General features: G+C 50.1%; 1 protein-coding gene across 2 annotated transcripts in view; it reads left to right on the top strand.

Annotated features, from left to right (window-relative positions):
* Window positions 1-19,296: 19,296 nt before the first annotated feature.
* THBS2 (thrombospondin 2) overlaps window positions 19,297-20,401 on the top strand; it is a 28,135-nt gene continuing 27,030 nt past the window's right edge. For both annotated transcript variants that reach the window (XM_030852931.2, XM_030852929.2), the window contains exon 1: window positions 19,297-19,502. The gene's annotated coding sequence lies outside the window, so the exon portion shown is untranslated. The remainder of the gene's footprint in view (window positions 19,503-20,401) is intronic.

The following is a 20,401-nucleotide window of genomic DNA, read 5'->3' as shown; positions in this document are numbered from 1 at the left end:
TGGCTTTAAAGATGCTAATGGAGCACGACCGGCTGATCGATGCCCAAGGCCCAGCGTCTCCGCCCCACGGGAGGAAAGTGGTCAGAACATGTTCTCTCTGCGAAGCGTTCCAATGTTTGTTCCCACTGAACTTGCCTCTGGCTGTTGGACACGTTCTCTGGAGCCTCCACGTCCCACGAGGAGGGGCCAGGCTTGGGGCTGCCTGGCCGCAGAGGAACTCGCTCAGCAGGACCTGCTGGGATGGAAGAGGGATGAAAGGACAGCAGAGCCTGGCTGGCGGCTGCCTCCCGTTGGCCTGAAATGTCTCTCTCGCTGCACTTTGAAGAACCAGAGACCCAGGCAGAGTTGCTCTGATTCTGGCCGCTACGAAGACATGCATGAAACATCAATCTTTATCAGTGGCCTTTTGGAAAAGATGTGGCAGATGGTAGGACACAGCTTTGCCCTCAAGAAAATACAGGGAATCTGTCAAAGCTTATGTTGATCCAGTTCCATTCCCCGCACTCACCCACCAGGACCTTCATACTTGAGTCTCTCCCTCTAGAAGGAAATTCAAGGACCCTGGCCTGGCCCGCCTCCCTCTCTGTGGCCAACGCCCTGGTCCTGCAGCGTTCATGCCTTCTGTTCTTCGGGAATATAGTCCCCAGATAATTTTGTCAGATGTGATAGGCTACGTACAGCCCCAAAGATGTGCAGATTCAAATCCCTTAGAACCTGTGACTATTCCCTGATTTGGCAAAGAGACTTTGCAGGTAAGTGAATTAAGGGTCTTGAGATGGAGATTACCCTGGATTGTCCACATGGGCCCTAAATGCCCCTGCAGTGTCCTTAAGGGGGAGGCAGAGGGATGTTTGACGGCACGGAAGCAGAAGGGGGGTGACCACTGGGCTGCTGGATGCGGGGAGGGGGAGGGGCTGGAGCCCGGCAGCCCGAGAAGTTAGAATAAGAAGGAGTGGGTTTCCCACAGTCCAGGAGGGAGGGCATAGTTTTGGTCCAGTACCTCTGGTTGTAGACTTCCAACCTCCAGAACGACACAAGATTGAATACGCGTTGTCTGAAGCCGCCCAGTCCGTGGTCGTTTGTTACAGCAGCGCTGGGAGTTCATACAGGGACCAAGTGTCGGCCAAGAGCAAAGGCGATGGTTCTCAGCCCCTCTTGTAGCTCTTGGTCATCGTGCTGGGTTCGGATGGTGAGACACACCTGCAAGCGTGGTGCCAACCATCCTGGAAAGTCTGCTTAAAGAAGGGGTCCGACTTCTCTGTTCTTCTTCCTGCCAACTACGCTGACACGTTCTCTGGACGCCAGCCGCCGTCTGGGACCATGAGACAAATTTGGGAATGAAGACTGCACACGGTGGGTCAGCAAGACGAGATAAGCACGGCAGCAAACCTCCAGGTCTCAGGTAGGAGGAACAAATCCTCATCGAGCCACACACCTTCTTATCCATCTCCTCCGAAGGGCCCTGTGGATCGATGTAGGCCTCTGTCTCTTGCCCTCTAAAACTTTTAGCATAGCAGTATCATAAATTTATAAATAGGAAGAAACTCCGATTAGATTAATTTACAATAAGGTGTGGTTGACCAAGAAGTTTCTCGAAGTTTACATTTGAGGAATAAGCACGTTTTAAATCAAACGCCCCTCCCAGGCAGTACATTTCCCATTTAGGATAAAATAGAAGGAGAAAAGAGCCAGGCTTCACCCCTGTGGACCCTCTTCATCTTTGGAGTTTCCACAGTGGTTGAAAGTTTGGAGCTGCAGATCAATATTTCTTTTTTCTTTTTTTCGATGTTTGTAATTGCTATTTATTTTCATGTTCCCTCTTATTTTCTTTTCTCTAACTCATAGAAGACAGGAGTTTTCTCTTTAGGTCTATGTTGAAGCATCCTAATGTTGCTGTCAGCACAATATTTTATGGAAGCAAATGCAGTGGTTTGACTGTCCTTCACGTGAGCATCTTAAAAACATAACAGTAGTAAGATTCATAAAGTCTAAGATCATTGAATCGTATTTTCCCTTCTGTTTATGGAACAAAGCTTTCAATTGATTTTATGAGTTAGTTCCCAAATACTCCCTCTTTGTGAAGCAGTGGGGATGGCGTTACAATGCTGGTGTCTGCCCAGTGACCCAACACCTGTCCTTCTTGCCTATAGTGAAAGAAGATGAAAGCTGGCCCTTCGATGCTGCTGCGATGGAAAGTCTTTGGGAAATGCATCGACAATAAAAGCAACATTTAATTATGTACAGCTCATCACTGTATGTTGAATAAAGCTCTTGAGATGTTTGTGAAAACAGATTCTTGCAGCCTGGTTTTGTACCTTCCTGCCTTTAACTAGGCCAGGAAAAGACATATCTTTTCCCCTTTTCTCAGCTTCTTGGCAATGTCAGTTCCCATTCCAGCCAAAATCTAGAAGTGCGGAGAGCACTGATTGAGAATAGCTATTTGAAAAACCAGTATGTTTAATACCACACAGTGGGCTGGCTTGAACTTGGAAATGAATGTCCACCTCCAATCTTTACATCAGAGCAGTTTCAGCAGGTTTCATCGCTGCCTTGCAGAAGGACGACTGTATTGTTGTCCCTCAGAAGGTCATGTAGCCCCCAGAGGAGGGCATTTCCACATCAATGGAACCCTACAGCCAACTCAATAAGATTTCTCAGAAACAGGTTGAAGGGGATCAGTGTTTCCTAATCAGATTTGATAGTTGAGTTTTCAATGGATTGAAATTATTTAGATGTTTAAAATGAATACTAGTCTTCTGAGATTCTGTATCTCTGAAAGAAATTTTAAATGAATCTTTAAAGACTGCACAGGGTTATTGTTGGAGTATGTCCTATGAACTGTTCATATGAACACATGGACTGGAGTCCAGAGATGCTCGGGAAGCTGGATGTTTTAATAGGAAGATTAGGTTTTCAAAAGTTGAGTGTTGAACAAGGGCCTTCTCATTGTAAATGTCAAAAGGCTAAGTAAGAAATATTCAATTTATTTTTGTATTTTATTTTATTTATTTTTTTATACAGCAGATTCTTATTAGTTATCCGTTTTATACATATTGGTTACATAAAACCTCATAGCACTTGGTTTGTGTGTGGGTACTCGGTCGATGATGAATCTGGTGTCCATCCAGATTTGCTCCAGATCAGGCCCTGGAGGGGACGAGGATGCAAGTTACCCCTGAGGGTCTCCGGGTGACTCTCCACTGGTCATCCTGTCCTGGAGCCTCAAGGCAGCCTGTCTGTCCCCTTGGCTGCGTGCATTGCTTCGTTGGGTTGAGCCATCTGGAAGTTTCTGAGTCAGAGACTGAGAGCTCATTGCTGTTGGACATGTAATGGACAGGTAAGTGGAGATCTAATCAGTGTTCTCAGCGGTAGAGGCTATTTCATCCTTCAGGGATCTGGGGGCAGAGGATTTATACAGAGACGTGAAGAAGTATTCATGCTACTGAATGATTCATTATTGTGAACAGTCACTGACAAAAATTGACAGTAGCCTGCTTTAGAATGTCTTCTGCACTGAAGCCTTTGACAGTGGGCCCAAGAGCATGACAGGACATTCCCTGGCATTGCGTCACACCCCTGAGACTCCTGCAGTGTGGCGTTGTGTCATTTCAAAGGACACTCAGTTTCCAATAATAAATGTAATTTCTAACTTGAGGTATATTAAGCACATGTGTTTACTTTGCAAGGGTTCTGAGACTTCCTTTTTCATTTTAAATAGAGAAAAAGCCATCCAGCCATGCCAATTCTAGCTGCAAAATAACAACTGTGCTCTTGGCAAATAAATCGGGGTAAATAATGGCTTGTGCTACCTGAGATGTGAATGCATGACTTCAAAACACAGAGAATACTCAATTTTTTTTGTGTGTGAATGAATGAATGAACTATTCTCACTTAAGTGGGACATGGAAGTACAAACGTGAGAATTTAAAGGAAAGGAATAAATGCCTGTTGAGAGAAGCAGCGAGTGCTCCTGGAGCTGGATCTTGGCAGGTGGGCAGAACCTCCTAGTGATGGAGGCTCAAGTCCTGTATTGCTAATTCTTCTGCTCTGAGAATGATGAGGGGGCTGTAAACCCACAGAAATGACAAGAGAGGAGACAAATGCCACTTTATTGCATCAATGGAATGGATGTCAGCCAACGCAGGGCTTTCTGGTTGTCATGAGGCTTCAGTGAGTTCCCTCGTCCAACACCTAAAAGGACATCTCTCCGTGGATCCTACACCCCACACCCAATATTCAGGATTTTATGACCTCCAACTGGTTACACTTTACAGGAGACCAGAGGAGTGTGGCCAACACGCTTAAAGTGTGTTTCAGGAAGAGAGGAAACAGGGAAGGGGTCCAGAGTGAGATGAATGTCCGAAAGTGTTCCATGGAATGGAAAAGAAAGGCACACACAGGACCTGGGTTTCTCAAGTATCCCAACCACTGGGGTCCTGCTGAGAGGACATGACAGATGAAGAGTCCTGGAATCTGACTGTTCCATCCTCTCCAGGGGGATAAGGAAAGAGTCGAGGAGAAGGACGTTCCCTTTCCCTACCATAGGGGGTTGATAGGTGATTGCATTTCCAACCATGTTCATACTTTGCTTCTCTGTCACCTGGCTCAGAGCTGCCCTGTCCTAGACCTTTTGGGGTCACACAAGATGGAAAGTGGGGTGGCTGTCTTGTCTCTCACACTGTTACGTACCTCAAGGATCAGTGACAAGATAAACGTAAAGTTGACTCAGACCAGCATTTACTGTTAACTTTTACTGTTAATTATTCTTTATTATTGAAAATACCATTCTCCACAGTGGTTAAAACAGAGGGGATCCAAATAATCTCCTTATCTTGGAGTGCATACGATATGCTTCAGGTTATTCTGTTAAGAAGGGGCTGCCTGATGCCCCTTCCTCAACAGGCAGGACACAGCTGCACCTGGCTTTTGTCCTGGACGTGACCGAGTCCTCCTTTTCCAATTTTAGGGGACCCGGTGGAGGTCTCTAACATGTTAATTAGAAGAAATGAGCAAAGAAAACAAGTCCTCTTTTCTGCCTATTAAATTCCCAACTTATAAGATGTCTGAACTGCCCCGTCTCCTTCCCTGTGTCTTTATCGCGGACCTATATTTCCACGAGGTCCATTTGACAGGAATTAATGGTGAAGATTTTCTTGTGGATGCAGACCATGCAAGGGAACAAACACACAGGACTCAGCACGGTATTAACAAGAGAAAGTCTAGTGGTTAATGAAGTCACAGAAGACGCCTGCCTAGGGGAGGTTAGGCCTCAGTTACGCAGGCCCACAGCCGTCCACATGTGCTTATTTGGAGGTTGCTAAAGTCACGTTCAAATCCCATGTTCCACCATAACTACACCACATGCAGTGTGATGTAATGAAACATAATGATGACAGCAGTGCCGTTAACTGAAAAATCTTATTATATGCCTGGTGACTTCGGTTTTATATAAATTATTTTATAAAATCCTCAAAATAAATCTGTGAGCTCAAGTTGTTACTTTATATGTATCATTTTATTTAAATACATCTGAGAGGTGGTGTAACTTGCCCGAGGTCACACTGCTGGTACAGAGGTCTGGGTGAATCCCTGGTCTGGGTGAATCCCTGGTCCCGGGGCTGCACAAATCTTACACTTCCCAATGACACCCCTCCCTGCTTATTAATCAAGAAATAAAGAATGACAATAAAAATGACAATTTTGTCATTTGCTGCAACACAGATGGACTTGGAGGACATTATGCTAAGTGAAATAAACCAGACAGAGAAAGACAAACACTGTATGATATCACTTATATGTGGAATCAGAAAAATAAAACACTCTAGTGAATATAACAGAAAAGAAGCAGACTCACAGATGTAGAGAATAAACTAATGGTCACCAGTGGGGAGAGGGAAGAGGGGAGGGGTGTGATAAGGGTAGAGGTTAAGAGATACAAACTGCTACGTATAAAATAAAGAAGCTACAAGGATATATTGTACGGCAAGGAAATATAAACACTATTTTACACTAACTATAAATGGGGGACAATCTTTAAACATTGTGAGTCACTCTATTGTACACCTAAAGCATATAATATTGTAAATCAACTATACCTCAATTTAAAAAAGAAGAAAAGGAAATAAAGAAAGAGAAAAAAATTGTTTGGGACTCTGACTGTTTATCTGGCATGAAAAATTTATTCTTAGCATAAACAACATAAACGTTGCCAAGGAGGATCTTTTGGGAAACAATTATGCAAAATAAGTGATGTCATTGCAGGGGGTTTAGATGTCTCATGAAACTTATTTCTAGAGATCTGGCTCCTGGGAATTGGTGAGTCATGTCACTACGTTCTGATTTAGCATCAGTTTTGAGGTCACATAGGAAGTTGCAAAATTAAGAAGCTTAGATAAAAAAATCAAACCCTATTTTTTTGTAGCCTCTTGAGTGAATGGAAGCCTGGAGGGTCTCACTTCAGACTGGCTAGAGAATGGGGTCAAAGGTGGGAAGGCACCATTCACAGCAGGGATGCAGAGGTGAAAAGTCAAGGAGGCAGGATCATCCAGGGCTTATCTTATAGAGAGTGTTTCCAAAGCTCTGTGATGGGTAAGGGGCATGTGGTTAAATGCTATTGAATCATACTCTTCCCTTTTTGCTGTTTGTTAAGAACTTCAAGGACACAAGTGCACTTGCCCCTGCAGAATTTAAAGGCTGACTTGTCCCCAGTGGAACCAGGCCCCACTGCTGTGTCCCTAAGGGTGGGAGTTAACTTCTGCTGACAGACATCCTCTGTCCTCTCCTCCCACGGGGAGTGGCCTGGCAGGGAGAGAGGCTGGCTTCCCAGCATCCTGGGGGATACCCACCCAAAGATTTGCAGTCTGTCCTTCTGAGCTGGTGGATGGCGTGAATTCACAGCTGTGTTCCCGGAATCTTCAAACTCCGTGGGTGTAGCTCCTCGAAGCGGCAGGATGAAGTGAGTCCTGGAGGTCTGCCTGTTGTTGGTCCTCAAAGCCTCCCATCAGCACCCTCTCAGGGAGTCCCCCAGGGATGCTTTCCATTCCAGCATGGGGCCAAAGGTGATGCTTTGATCCCAAATAAGGACACTGCTGCGTCACTCTGCATTCAGTTGGCTGAGGGACTGTCCACCGCCGGCTCCTTTCCTCCTCTGCACTTGGCCTCCTGTTCTCCTGTTGTTCCTTTCCAGTTCCCTTCCCTGGTTCCAACTCCTCCCACCCACTGGCTGCTGGGGCCCCCAGTTTTTGGTCTTCCGTCCTCTCTATGGAGGAGCTGAGAGCAATGCCCTCTGAAGCCTGGCCTCTCCCAAAGCCGCATCTGCACCGCCGGCCTCTTTTCTGAGCTCCAGCTCGCACGTCCCCGGGCCTGCGCCCCTCCAGGGGAACGTCTAACCCACACGTTCACCAACAAGCGTCCCGTCTCTATTTATTTCTTGACCAGATTATCACGAGCCCATCTAATATCTCCCACGGTGAAGGTCTTGACCTTCTCCTGTTGTCAGACCCTGCCCGCCATATCCGTCACCACACACAGCTTCCACTCCCCCAGGCCTCTGCATCCCAGCCTCCTGGCACGTCTGCTCATCTTCAGGAAGCCTTCACAGCCTCCTGTCTGGACTGAGTCAGGGTCTGGACCTTCTCCCCGTGTCTCCCGGTGTTCTCCCCGACCAGTCAGTGCTCTCATGGTAGGCTGGACGACCTGTCTAAAATGCAGAACTGCTCAAGTGACCGCTCTGGTTAAAAGCCACTGGCGACTCTCACACTTGGCTGGAGGACATTCTGCGGAGGGGAATTTGGCCAATGTTTCGAAGTTAAAAATTCACCCACCCTTTGATGCACTGTCCTGAGGCCATCCTGTCACATGTGCGCAAAGGCACACAAATAAGGATAATCGCTGGGGGTGGTACATCAGCACGGGCCTGGGAACGCCCCAAATGCCCACTGGCAGGGACACCGGCAAAACGAAGAACTCACCCAGTGAGGTGTGCACAGTCATCGCAGGGGACGAGGCAGCTCCTCTGAGCTGGTTCAGGAAGGTCTCAGGGTTGCGCCCCGGCAGCCCCGCCCAGAGCCCCTCGGGCCCTGCACTCCCTGTCACCAGCTCTGACAGTTCCCCCCACCCACCCACCGCCAGCACCTGCTACTCCTGCTGAGGGGGGTCCTCCAGGCCACTAGGCAGATTCACCTGTGGGCACAGGGCCGGGGGTGTAGGAGAGGGTGTCCCCCAGGCTGGCCCCGGGCCGCCGACAGAAAGGTGGGGAGAACCAAGCTCCTGGACCCAAGTTCAGGAGAAACTTGGAGGTATCCCTTACATCCTGGGGTCCCTGCAGAGTCAGAATTGGACAGGGCCAGCTTCACGGGCTGCCACCCATGTGGTCAGACAGGGCCCCTCAATCGGAGGCCTCATACTTGATTTAAAGCTCGGCTGTCCCTATCTTGATGGTTTTTCCTTTTTATTTTGCACCGGGCTTTGCAATTTGTGTAGCCAAGCCTGGCTCTGAGAATGTTGCGTTACAATGCGCCGTGGCTGGCCGTGGCCCATCCCGGACCAGGACCCCCTCCCTACTGTTTCTGTAGGGTGCACTCAGCACATCACGACTTGATAAGATCTGCTTCTGGGCAACCTGACCAACCCTGGAGCGCTTATGTGTCCTTGTGTGCTGTGCAAATGTGTGATTGTGTGTGCTTGTTACACCACCTCTGGGACACACACAAGACGTGGAAGAGGAAGACAAGAGGGTGACGGACGGGGGCTTAGGAGGCGGAGGTGGGCGTGAGGAGAGAGCCCACTGTTCATTAAAGTGTGGCTTGGGATTTGTTTTTAATTTTGTACTGTACGCAATTGTTATGCATTTGGAAAAAAAAAACTGCAGACAATTAAAACAGACAAGCAAAACCCAGAACCCCGATGTTGACATAACTGAGGCTAAGCTCCTGGGAATACGAGTCCTTGGATGTCTGGACGGACAGACTTCTGCAGCCCCAACTCCCCTCACTCCTTCCTGTTCACCTGTGTTCCAGGAACTCAGGAGTATTTCCTTTGCCTAGGTGTGTCCTGTGCATCTGTGTCTTTTCTCTTTGCTCATGTACTTTCTCCTCTTGGAAGGCTCTCTTCTTAATAGTTCACCTGGAGGCCTGAGCATTCTTTAAGGACTGTTTCCGGCTGTGTTGTCTTTGGAGCCATCCTGACCTAACCCGCAAAAAATCAGTGTTTCTCCCTTGTCTAATTCTTAGCCATTTTCCTACATAACTCTTTTACAACAGGATTCTTAGTAATATATTTAAAAATGTAAATTAAAGAAATAGAAATTCTCAATTTCTAATACAGCATGTCATGCACATAGTAGGTGTTCATAACCAGTCAATGAATCCAATTTTAGGTTTTTGTCTTCAGGGAATTGAATATATGGACTAGAAGTGGGGAAGCTTTAGACCTATATGGGAGATGTAGACGTTGCTGCTTCGTGGGACTTGCAATAGGAAAGTTATACCCAGTACACAGAACGCAGCACGGAGGACTCGATCGGGCCATTCCCACAGCATGAAGGTCGGCCGCTGTAGGCATTACCTGTGTAGAGAAGGCTGTGAACATTTCAGAAAAGATGTTGAAGATCTAAAATATCATTGATGGGCTTCACCTGCTTATTTTGTATTATCATTTTATGTTATTGTATTTTCTTTTATAAAAATAACACACTGTCTCTGCAAAGACCTGACTATGTCCAGAGATTAACTATGATTTGGGGAAAATTAGTTCAGAATGAATAAATGTTAACCCGAACAGCTTTCAGTCAATGTTGGCTATTAAAATTATTTTCAAAATATGGTTAGAGTTACATAGAAAAATATGCACAGCAGAACAACCAAGAAGAGATGTTCGCAAATCTCTGGAGTAAAGAGACAACGAAGTTTAGCTCTGAACGGTGGCAACTGTGTGATGGAAAAACAACTTAAAACCAAATAACTGAGACATTGTTCAAGGGTTTGTATGCATTTGCTCTAATCTTTTAAAGAAGGGTGATTTAACAGGTCTTGTACACCAAGGTGTCTTGTAATATTTAGTCAGTAATACCGGCAGTTTATCTAAGGAATTCATACCCAGCACATCTGATTGGTTTGTGTCATTTGACTGGCAGTTCAGATCAAAATCCTTCACGGTTTTGCCCAATGTCCATATGGGATGAGGAGGCGGTGTGGACAGGGGCCAGCGAGGCCCTGCGGTCTGCGAAGCTCCTGTGGTGGAGTGGCTGCTGTCCACCATTCTCCCTCCTCCGGATTAGAAATATGAGTCCACCTCTACTGGTGTAACAATGCCCGTGAAGAGGGAGGGGTTCGTTCCCTTCCCCACTGACCCAGCTTGGCCATGGGACTGCTTTTGTCACAGAACGTGAGCAGAAGTGACAGTGGAGAGTTCAGGCCAGGCTCAGGGGGATGGCGTGTCCCTACTCACTCTCTCATGTGTAGGGAACCCTCTGGCAGGTGTGGGTCCCAGGAGACTGGGGATGTGAGTGGAGCAGATCCAAACCCAAGCTCCTTCCTGGTGCCAAAGTCAGCTGGCTCCGGGTGAGCCCACCTGAGACCCCAAGGAGGATCTGTGCTGTGGCTGTAAAGTCACTTAAAAGGCACTTTCAGGACCATCTCTGTCATTCAAGGAGATCCCTTGGCTCTCCTGGCCAACTCTGAAGAGTTCATCAAATAAATCTTTCAAACATGCTATTTTCTGCATCCCTTTACATCTCTGGAGATAGTTTGACATTTCTTATTGATAAGATATCAAGGCAAGAATCTGGCTGGCTCAGTTGTACTCATGTTTTAAAGATCCCTAGAGACAGCAGTAGATATGTGTACTAGGTATGAGGAGAAATACGAAGAAAACATTGAAATCTGAGTTAAATTGTATTATTGTCTTATGATGCTCTTATACCATAGGCTTGCTTTGGGTGTTGGAGAGTCCAGAACTGATCTTGTTTTACCCAATTTTACTTAGGTTTTGAATCACCAGCTTTACTTTTGAATTGACAATTTCAGTTTAAAATATGTACATTACTGTACTTCTAGATTCTTTTCACCATGCTAGGTGCTTTATCAAATTAATAGAATTTTAAATTAAATCAATTAATTAAGAACTTCTTATGTGGACTCTTTTTACTGCTCTTCTGAATGGGGAAAATAAAATATTTTATACAAATTTACAAGCAAAGAAAATTTCTATTTTTTTCCATTGTTCAATAGCTTCAAAAATTGAAAGAATGAAATTCATAGGATAAGAAACACTTTCAGGATCAGATGTTTGCATTAAAAGCGTTTCATTTTATACTCTGCCCTAATAATTTCAGCTCACTTTTGATTCATCCTATTCACTGAAGGGTCAAGATAGTCATTGAGGAATAAATTCATTGTCGGTGTGAGTATTGTTAGACAGCTCGTTACTAACCCACACCCAGTGAGAAATTCCATTCATCAGAGGAATCCTTTCGCTTTCTCTTCTTTCAGTTTTTAATTTTTGTCCATATAAGCTGTGATAGTTAACTTTTTGTGCCATCTTGACTGGGCCATGGGGAGCCCAGACATTTGGCCAAGCTTTATTCTGTGAAGGTGTTTTTGGATGTGACTAACATTTGAATCTGTAGACTAAGTAAAGCAGGTTGCCCTCTCTGACGTGGGTAGGCCTTATCCAATCAGTTGAAGGCCTGAACAGAACAGAAATTCTGACCCTCCCTTGAATACGAGGGTACTCTCCTCTCCTGAGTGTCTTTGAAGTGGGACATCGGCTTTTTCCTCCTTTTGGACTCGAGTGAAACATCAGCTCTTCCTGAGTGCCCTGACTGGAAATGCACCCTCAGTTGTCCTGGGGCCAGGACTCCAGACAAGGACTGGACTTAAAAGACCAGCTCTCCTGGGCCTCAAGCTTGACGACTGCAGATCGGGAACCTGTCAGCCTCCAGAATGGTGTGAATCAGTTCCTTACAGTCAATCTTTCTGTATATATGTACCTCCTGTTTCTTCTGTTTCTCTGGAGAGCCCTGACTAACACGCAAAGTTTGCCAAATACTTTTTGAAAAGATCCAAAACTGAGTAGAAAATGAAGACCCTGACCCTTCTTATGAGGTCATGCAGCTCAGGACATCTTGCAAAATCTGGCCTTTTCACTAACTTGCAAGGGCATTGAAAAGAAAGGAGATACTTCAAAACTCTTTTCTGTGATTGCACTTTGCAAAAGGTTACTGTTGCTCAATCCTGGGAACCATATTTACATCTGTGGTGCTCACTGGGATACTTTATAATCACTGGGATTCTTCTGCCCTTCCTGACTGAATTCCACAGTAACAACGCATGCACATGTGCACACACCAAGCGAGCGGCGAGCACAACGCCGGTTGGCCTGAAAATCTTCCCAGTCTGTCTCTTTGCTCAGATTCCTGCTCCCTAATTACAAAAACATTGTGCAAATGTCATTCACATGAATCTGCTTGTGGAGACCCATCGCCACGTGTGCCTTCTCCCAGGACACAGCGCAGACTGCTTCGGCACAAGTCCTTTCCCCTGAAAGACATTGAGCAAAACCCTGAAGAAGTGGAGCAAATTCAGGGAAAACTCTGCAGAAACACCATGTTGACACACGCCCTTCACTGACCCTGTGTGTAGATGGCCCGGGTGTCTGGGGTGGTCATGTCCGTTTGGGGCCCTGGTGCGGCTGGGAGACCCTGGTTTCCTGTGTATTGTGTATCAGAGTTTGGCCATCTTTAGGGTTTGAGAAAAAGAAAAGCACTGGTTGTCTGTATGGAGTTACTCGACATCAGTGTGCGTGATAAGATCCTTATCAAAGGAAACTAAGTGGATGCTTTGTCCTCGCCGCCCTACTGAGGGCGGGGGTTATTCTTCCGCATCAAGAACGGGGGACCTGACAGGTGGATCTGGGGCAGCTTTTATTGGAGGTTCTGGGCGGAACAGAGACAGCTGCACCACCTTCTGGAGGGTTCCTTGGCAGACGCCTCGGTGTCCCGTGTGGGACCAGTGACATTGCTCCCAGGGGGCCTTGGGTGGACCAGCTTCCGCCTCCCTGAGGGAGAGGATCCTCCTTACTGATGCCGGGTGTCCTGGTCCGACCGAGGAAATGCCCCCAGACTGTCTTCCGCTCCCTTTCCTTTCTCCCGCTACGCATGCCCTGGTTTATCACAATCCAGTTATGCCCCTGCTGACTGTCCCCCAGGATCTTGTTTGAACATTGGTTCCTGGTTAAGCAGCTTTCTGGTGCTGACTGTGGACTGCTTTGGAGCCTGGGCTGAGAAAACGGTGTTGACGGCGTAGTTCTGGGGCAGAAGCAGCCCTCACATCGCTTTAGATTCTTCCTGATCCGCAGAAGCAGCGGCTGAGACTTGGCTTTCAGACTTGCAATCCTCCTCTCCACCAGGCTCAGCAAGGAATTCTGCAGGAAGTAGCCCCGTGGAGCCTGTCAGCCCCTTCAGGCCTCAGCCTCACACCTACAATATTCCCAGGGACCAGCCTGGTCCAGGCACATGGTATATATCGACTTTATACTGATTGACTTAGCAAAAGAAAAAAGATGTTAATCAATGAACTTCTGCTGGGTAATCGGAAGTCCTCCTCTGATGCACAAGGCAAGGATAAACGGGGTTCAGGATGGAGTCACCAGGGGAGCCCCATCCCTCCCTCAGTGATGCCGAGAGTGGGCATCTGTGCCCACACCCCTGGGGCATGTCCCCGAGGCTCGGGCCATAGCCCTGGCAGGGGGGTGGGTGAGCCCCTGCCGTCCTGGACCTTCTGTTCTCCTGGAGGTCACGGACCAGTGAGAGCGAGGCACCCCCTCCAGGAATCCGCAGAGAAGCTCAGCGTAAATGGGGTCCTGAGAGATAAGAGGACAGTGGGGAGTGGCGGGTGCAGGGAGGGGTCTTGGTTGGCTGGGCCTGGAGGAGACTTCGAAGCTGACACCTGAGCTGCCTTAGTAGAAAGAACCAGCCGTCTGACAGCTGTCGGGTAAGTGTTTCGGGCAGAAGGGGTAGCAAGGTCAAGGTCCCAGAAAGGTGACGGGGCGGGGGAGGGGAGCCCAAAGGAGACAGGAGAGGGGGAGGGGGAGGGGCGACCACGGAAGTTGGGGAGGGAGGTCACTGGGGGGGGTCAGCAGGGCACCAAGGGTGTCATGCCTGCAGTGTCCCTCCAGTCACTCTGGGGGGTGACTGCAGGGGGCAGGCACAGCGGTTGAGGCTCTCTTGCCCCTGCAGGTGGCTGAGGGCTTGCGGGGCACCAGGCACTTCCCCAGCCCTCTGTGGGCTCACGGGTCCCTGGAGAGGTATTGGGGCTTCCATTCCGCTGTCATTTAGTCAGTGCAGAAGGGCTGCCTCCCGGGAGCTGAGCGAGGTGTGGGGCCCCGGAGTCCACATCCCAGCGGCTGGCCGGCCTGTCCCTCGGCTCCAGCGGAGTCTGGGGTTTCTGGAGTGGGAGGGACAGATGGGGCGAGTGACGTCTCGGCCCAGGCTGGGGGAGGGCTGCTCCCAGCCTTGCAGATGTGGGATCCGGAGTTCCAGGGAGAGGTAAGATCAGGATAGCTCATCGGCCCTGGCTTGAAGAGCCACGTCCCCTGTGGAGGGCGGCTAAGGAAGGCGAGGACACCAGTGCCGCTTCTGTGGACGTGGGTTTACATCTGACGGCGCGTTTGAACAGAAGTAGGACAGGTGAGTCTGCGGCCAGACGGGGCTGGGCCTGGCTGGGGTGAGGCCCGAAACCCGACAGGACGACCGGATGAGTGAGCCCGGAGGCCAGGAGGCCGGCCAGGAGGAGACCTGACGCCGGCAGCTGAGCGTCAGGTGTGGGAGTGCAGGACACAGCTGAGGGAAGGAGTCCAGCACGCCGGGAGAGCACCGCCTGGCCTCACCCGGGCCCCACGCTGCTGCAGCCAGGTCGCCGTGACCCCCAGGGTCCCCCACTGGATCAGGAACCTGCAACATTTGTCTTTTCACAGTGTCTCGGAGGTTTTGTAAAGCAGCAAACACGGGGAAAGTGAAGAGATTTGGCGTCGTAGCTCAGAAGCGCTGATGGGAGGACAGAGCAGAGCCCTGGGCCTGAGAGCAGCCCCGGCTCCCTGCCGGCTGTGCTGTGGGACTAGAGCTTCGGGGGTCACTTTGGCCTCTCTGCCCTCTGGCCTGGAGCCATACACTGGTGTCCCTGCTTGGTAAGCATCCCCACCGCATGCTGGGGACCCTGGAGGGGGACCTCGTTCCACCTGCTGACGCTGCCAGAAGAGCCCTGGGTTGGCTCAGACCGGGCTCCAACCCGGTGGGTTTGGGGGTGTGCCTGTCTCCCAGGCAGGAAGCTGAGGCCCAGGGCGGGGCTTTGGCCGTGTCACAGACGGCCTGGGGCTGAATCCAGGCTTCCACTCTCACTGCCCCATTTCACGGCCTCCCCAGCTTCTGCCCGGCCTCACGCGGGCCGAGGCCGCTGGCCACCTCCTCACCCCCCAGCATTTCTGGGCGGCTGCTCCCCCGCCGGGACTGCAAGTAACCCGCGACCTCGTCCTGCCTGGCCTCCATTCACAGGACCCTCTGTTCAGGAATCCTCTCCTGCCCCCGGCCCCCTGCACCCTCACGTCGGAGTCACACACGGTTGTTTCTCCTCTGCTGCCGGGCAGGGCAGAGCGAGTTCCAGGAACCCTCCGCCCAAAGGAGGGTGAGAAAGCCCTTTGCTGACTCAGGGCCAGGAGAACCTAAGAGCAAACAGATGCCTGCAGTGCGGTGTCTCCATCCAGGGCGCCTAGCTCCCTGCTCCCGGCTCCGGTCCTGCGCCCTTGACGGCTCCGCCCCTGCAGCCCCACCGGCTCAGCACTGCGAGGGTCAGATGGTCCCGGCCCCCCGCCCTCCCCTCCAGACCCCCTCGGTTCCCGCAGAGACCGAGATCCCGGAGTGAGGGGCGCTCGGAACGCCCCAGGGAGCCGCGCTGGGCTGACCCTCCTTCGATTCCACCCAAACCTCAGCTGCTCAGAGTTTTCTCGTAAGAAGAGCAGAGAGTTCATTTTGTTTGTCTGCTTGTGAACCCACTGGCTCATTCTCTAACTCAAAAGGTACTTACGGAGCATCTGCAGCACGTGGTACAGAGCAGACCCCGTTCTCCGGCCAACGGCCCCGCGTGTGCCAGGACCGCCCCGTGTTTCTGGCGAATCCCCTGCCACATCTCCTTCAGGGTCCATGGCCATCAGTTGACGCTCAGGTGTTCATTGTGACTGGAAGTCGCTGACAAACAGGGAGCTGCCAGGAATGAGCGGGAATCTCACCCTGTTTCCTTGGTACGTAAATTCTAATTTTGCTCCAGAGACACGAAGACACCTTTTCCAGAGGCTTCTCCAGGCTTCTGGAGTCAGTGGCGTGGCCCCCTAGGCATTTGCTCTGGTCCCCTCTCCATCCCGCCCGTCCTTCCCCCTCCTGCCCCAGGGACCACGTCCATCTAAAGTCCAGTGTCTGGAACTGGGCACCTGCCCGGTGGGGCTGGAAGGGGGGAATTATACATGCACTGGGCACTTCTGTGGGAACACAGCCCAGCCTAGGCACCTGGGGTGAGAGCTGCACCCCATACCCCACCCTCTGTGTAGGATGCCCTAAACAGGGTGATGTTGGATCCCGTTGCAGGAACCTCCCTGGACCCCCATCTGTCCTCCTCATCCCAGAGCCCCTGATTCCCAATCAGACTCGGAGTCATAGCCAGGCTGAGCCCACCCCCAGCCGGGGATGGTCACTGAGCCAGGCTGAGCCCACCCCCAGCCGGGGACGGTCCCTGGCCCAGTCGGTAGCTGGTCCTGCAGTCCTGAGGTAGCTTGCCCCACTCCACTCCACCCGGGCCTCCCACAATGACTGTGAAAATGAGTTTCTGGAACCTGGCAGTGCCTCTGCATTGGTCTCCTGGGGCTGCTGTAACAAAGTGCCACAAACTGGGCGGCTTGAAACAACACTGGCGAATTCTCTCACCATCTGGAGGCTGGACATCTGAGGTCCAGGTGCAGGCAGGCCTGTGCTCCCTCCGGAGGCTCTGGGGAGGTCCTACTGCTTCTGGGGCTGCGTGATCCTCAGGTTCCTTGGCTTGTGGCCTCATCCCTCCCATCTCTGCTTCTGTCCTCACACGGTGTCCTGTATCCCAATGACCTTCTTGTTATAAGGACACCAGTCACTGGACGTAGGTCACCCTCCTCCAGTACAACCTCACCTTCAGAGACCGTGTCTCCAAACAGTGTCAGGTCACAGGCTCCAGGTGGCCACGCACTGGGGGATGTGACCCAGCCTGCTTTGGCCCTTCTTTCCGCTCTTCTGTTAGATGCACACACTTTCCTCATCCCCGAAAACTGATATTCTGCTCAAGTGTCTGTTAACTCTTCAGAATTCCCGTTTGCCTGCTGTGACCGACCTTGCCTTGTGGTTCGTGGTCACATGTCCCTCTGTCCCGTGGTGGCCGCCCAGGACCTGCTCCAGCCTCCAATGCCCCCTGTGCAGCGGAACTGCCAAGTCCAGCTTCCCCTTTGGAAGAAACCTCTTCTCTGGAGCCCCAGCAAGGTGATCCCTCTGGCCAAGCGTTCCTCTGACCTGGTGCTGCTTGTGGTCTGTTCTCCTCAGCTGCGAAGGTGGTGAGACCCTTCCTCACCCCGTGTGCTCCTGAGATGCTCAGCACAGCAGGACTTCCTGTCTTCAAGCTCGTTGGGTGAGTGGCCGTCAGATGGGTGGGTAGATAAAGAAAGACACTGACAGCTCTGTCTGCTGGCAGGTGGGGCATGAGGGTTTAACCACCGTTCTCTGGACAAAGGAAAAGCCAACCTGTCAGCAAAGTCAGGTCAACTAGCATATCAACAAGCTCCACTGAAAAGGCTTTAAGGGAAACGGGGTTATACATTCTTCTTTGGAGTCTGAGACAACATCAACTGAGTTACATAGAGTCCAGCTTTTTTAATTTAAATGATGACTGTGTCACCAATTAGTTGACCAAAAGCAAGATATCTTACCTTGAACAAGACATATACTATATATTCTTTGAGTCAAGTTTCTTCTTCCTCTGTAGCTCAGAAATTGATATTGTGTACCCGGTAATAAATATACAGTCACCATAAACAAAGGCTTTCAGAAAATGCAAACAGGGGGCCAAGGTCATTGTTCTGCTCGGTGACAAGCCCTCTCCCTGTCCCACTCCATCCTCCAAACCCCCAGGGACACCCTGGCTGGGCTGCAGTGTGACTGGCTCTGTGTGCACCTGCTGTCCCTCGTGGCCCCCACCTGGCAGGGACCCAGGTGTAGAGGATGCAGGTTCCTCAGCAACGTTACCCCCATCAGATTCCAAGGTGGCTTAGAGCAAACTCCCTCTAACACCCTTTAGCTGAGACTTGACCTGTCGGCTGCTGACCACACCGCTGCCCGGTACCTCGGGGGTCGTCAGCCCATGCAGCCGACCACACCTCCTCTTCTGTCTGCGGTCCAGCCTGGTCTTGGGGATGCCTCGCCTCCTCCCTCCATCCACCTGCCCCTCATCCGCCCCCTCTCCCATCCATCTCCTGCCTCCGTCCAGGGCGCAGCCTGGCCTCAGGGGATGTGTGAGCTCTGGGAAGTGGCAGGGAGTCTGGCTGTTGCTATTCTTACTTCTCGAGGCTTCCTCTTGCACGACCCACTCATCGGGCTGTCCTGGTAAGCGAGCCTTGGAAGCTGACTACGGCTTGTTCATGCCGCGGGGAAAGTCTGTGCCAGAGGTTCTTGGCCGCACACTGGGCGTCCCCAGGGAGAGGCCATCCTATGGGGTCCGGGCTGAGCTCATGAAGTAGAATTTGGATGAAAATAATTCCCCATCCTGTTTCTCTGTCATCTAGGTGATGTGTTGACTTCCTTTTAGATTAAATATCGTACTTTCCGCACGTGATAAATGAATTGGCCCGTATAACTTCATCAGTAGGTGGACTGATCATTTCCACCCACTTACCCTTTTGCGTTTTATTGATTGTTACTTATTTGGTTTAGAAAGACCATTCTCACTTTGGGTAATGTGAACCAGATCTGAAGCCTACAGCTTGCATTCTTTCTCCTAAGCAAAAAGGGGAGTTCCAGCCAATCTTGCTGGTTTTATTTATAGCATTTTATTTCCTGAGAGAAGACAGGAAAAGTCAGTCTTCCCCTCACTCATCTGGCTTCTCCTCTGTGGTCCCCCAGCTGCGGGTCGGAGCAGGGGTGGGGCGACGAGGTTGGGGGGAGGCTGGACCAGACCGGTGCCCGGTACTCCAGCAAATGCGAGATCAGAGGAGGAATTATGTCATTTCTCCGAAGGAGTGAGTTCAGCTTGCTTCCGCGTGTGTCTGACTGACAGCCCCACACAGGACCCAGCGCATATAAGGAGCGCCTGCTGCCCGGCGGGTACCGAGCTCTGAGCCCAGCTCCTCTGCTGAGTGGGGCTGGGTCTCCTCCCTGACCCTCATACCTCCTGGACCCCATTCCCAACTCCGAGAGGAGTCATCCCTGCAGGTTTTCCACATACCAGGTAAGAGCTTTTTTTAAATTTACCAAAACATTTCATTGTAGTTTAATTTTCAGAAAAGGCTCTTTCTGATTCTAAGAGGGGAGAAGGAGAAAGTGCAGAAGAAGTTTAAAGTAAGGAGGGGGCATGCCTATTAGTACCTCAACAGCAAACACGTCTTCACCTTCTATCTGTGCCGCCCAGTTGGAGAACTGAGGCGAGTAAACTCATTTTCAGCACTTTATTTGCGGGGATAATGCTGTGACCTTCCTGGGCTTTCGCATCACCTGAGGATTCTTGTTACTTTCGTGAATGTACCTGCCTGGAAACTTGGGCAGATGCTTCTGTTTTCAGCTACAAAATAAGACATTTCCACATAAAGTTTATTATCAAGGTGTGGCCATGAGAAAGAAACTAGAAAAAATTGTTCCTGAGCACGTGAAAAACAAGCGGAGAGGTTATAGAGACAAATTCTAAACATTTTTCACAGCTGACAAGTGCTTTTGAACGTTCTTAATGAATAGTATTTAGTGAGCCTGTGCAGAGTGTTCCGGCTGCCCGTGGACTCCAGCTGTTCTTGAAAGTCTGGGGAATAATTTGCAGATGAAAAGGCAGAGGGGAAATAGCGTTACCTCTGTCAATCCGAGTTGGGCTCCTTTGGGGAAATCACAGCGCTCTCGGCCGAGGGAAGGAGTGTTTCTCAGTGAAGTTATGTTTGCTTTGATTGTTGATATAAAAAGAATTTTAAAAGATCTTTACAAGTTCCAATGGTATTCTGTTGCAGAAGGCTTTGGAAACCTTTCCTTTGGAAAAAAAATATGACCTTAAATAAGCAGTAAATGTGTGAAGTGAGGCGTAGGATATGGGAGCGTGTGTCCCCGTCCCTATGGCGTGTGTCGTAGGATATCATACGTGTTGCCTTC

The sequence above is a fragment of the Globicephala melas genome, chromosome 14 (assembly GCF_963455315.2).
Source record: "Globicephala melas chromosome 14, mGloMel1.2, whole genome shotgun sequence".
Lineage (NCBI taxonomy): Eukaryota > Metazoa > Chordata > Mammalia > Artiodactyla > Delphinidae > Globicephala > Globicephala melas.
Note: the sequence above shows the minus strand (reverse complement) of the source record. Positions and strands in the feature narration are given on the sequence as shown.